The sequence below is a fragment of the Mastomys coucha genome, chromosome X (genome assembly GCF_008632895.1).
Source record: "Mastomys coucha isolate ucsf_1 chromosome X, UCSF_Mcou_1, whole genome shotgun sequence".
Taxonomy (NCBI): Eukaryota; Metazoa; Chordata; class Mammalia; order Rodentia; family Muridae; genus Mastomys; species Mastomys coucha.
In genome coordinates this window covers 11,066,806-11,069,121 of record NC_045030.1, presented here as the reverse complement: position 1 = coordinate 11,069,121, position 2,316 = coordinate 11,066,806, and positions in this window count along the sequence as shown.

The window sequence follows — 2,316 nt, the reverse complement described above, 5'->3', positions numbered from 1 at the left end:
GTGCTAAGCTTCCCTTGCTCCAGTCCAGCCTAGTGTGCAACAAGCCTGGCTAACTGAAAGGGGAAAGCAGACACTGGCCAATAAGTCCTTCCTCAAATTCTTCCATTAATTCTGTCCCCTGCATTTTGTGCTGTGATTTGTTATTTGAGGATGTCCTTTTCTTATTCCAGTTTATGTGCTCAGTTTTGGGCCTTGAATGGCAACATCATTCCTAACTTGGCTGGAGAAAACAGAAACATGTTGCCTCTTCTGTGTCTCTAACCCATTTTTATATATGTAGGATCCAGAGACAAGGGCTCATGGTTTCCTCTCTCTTGAAAAATTATTCCATTCTTTTAAGACTTTTGTTGTTGTTGTTGTTGTTGTTTGGTTTGGACTGTTTTGGTATTCAGTTACTTTATTTTTGAGACAGGGTCTGAATATCTACCCCACGATCCTATTTCATCCTCCTGTATTCTGAGAAGGTAGGCATGCACTACAACACCCAGGATTATACCTCTTCTTCAGCAATACTGCTTTGTTCTCCTTTCTTTACTAGACATGAAAAAAGTCTTTATTGTGTGTTACAAGCTTGTCCTACAGACATGGTTTTCATGATCTGCTAATTGTGCATTTCTTACATACTCTGAGCTTTAACTGTTAAAGCCATTCTACTGGACTAGAGGAAAGATGTCTGTGGTTATGTAATACTCATACTTGATGTCTAATTTTATCATTTTTGTATGTTTAAGTGAGGATTCTCATTTTTTGATTTATTGTCCTGATGAAATAAAATCTCTTCAGTGATTTCTTCTTTTAGTCAGATGGTAAAGGAAGTTACCATTTTCTTCTCTCTGAGTGTTCAATTTTAGTACCAAGTACAAATATCATCAAAAGCTTGAGACGATATTTATAGTCTAAAGCTAGGACTCAAATTCCAATATAAAAGATTAATGGGTTTTTAATTATTTGTCAAAGTAAACCAAGCAGGGAAGGAATTCAAACAAGGCCAGACCCAGAGGCATTTTATCCCTTCAAGTTTTAGTTTCAGAAGGAATATACAAGTCAGGTGGTGGTGGTGGTATACCTGTAATCATTGTACATGTGAAGCTAGACAGAAGAATCACAAGTTCCTGGCCAGGTTGTGCTATATGGAGAGATACTATCCCAAAACAAACAGTATGCACAACTCAATCCTTCTATACATGAGGACATGCTACAATTTCTTCATGGTTGCATATGGTTATGACTATCAAATGCATTGTTGGAGAACACATGACAGCCCTTTCCTTCCTAGACTTTGTAATTAATCTTGAAATCAACTTTGTCATTTTCAAAAACAAGTCACTGGAGCATACAGTTAACACATGGTACCATTTTGAGACAGCTATAATTCTAGGTCCAAAGCAGGTATACAAAGAAGCTAGCTTTGCCTTTAATCTACACTGAAGCTTCTTCCAAGTACTTAAGGAAAGCTTGTACCTGAGGCTGAAATGCACAGTCTATGACATTGACAGTCAACTTTTGCTATACACAGATGATGGACTCAAGAACCTTCCAGGAATACTAAAATCTGAGGAGACTCAAGTATCTTATATAAAGTAGTGTAGTGTTTGCATCCTCCTATGGACTTTGCACCATCTCTAGATGACTTAACATTATGACAACATATCTGATACAAGGAGCTAAAGAGATGACTCAGCAGTTAAGAACACTTTTTGTTCCTTTAGAGGATTGGAGTTCAGTTCCCAGGATCCTTCTTCTGATGTCTTCTGTCCTACACACACACACACACACACACACACACACACACACACACACACGTTTCATAGAAACATATAGACATGAATATTGCCTTTTGGGGGGATCAGTGCTTTATTTTAAAAAGAGAATCTAGGGGCCAAGGACATCACAAGAAATCCCACAGAATCAACCAACCTGGGCTTATAAGGGTTCACAGAGACTAAATTGATAATCAGGGAGTCTACATGGGACTGACCCATGTTACAGTTTTGTAGCTTGGTTTTCTTGTGAGGCTCCCAACAGTGGGAGCAGGAGCTGTATCTCAGTCTTTTACCTGCTTTAAAAGACTCTTTCCTCCTACTTGATTGCATCTTCTAGACTCAATAAGGAGCTGTGTCTAGTCTTACTACAACTTCGTTTATTGATATGCCATGATTGATTGATATCCACGGGAGGTCTACCCTTTTCTGAAGAGAAATGGAGAAGTAGATGGAGGTGGGTCAGAGGAGAAGTGGAAGGAGGACCTGAGAGGTGAAGAGGGAGGTGAACTGCAGTCAGGAAGTAGAAAAAAAGAAAGAAAGAGAGAGAGGGGGG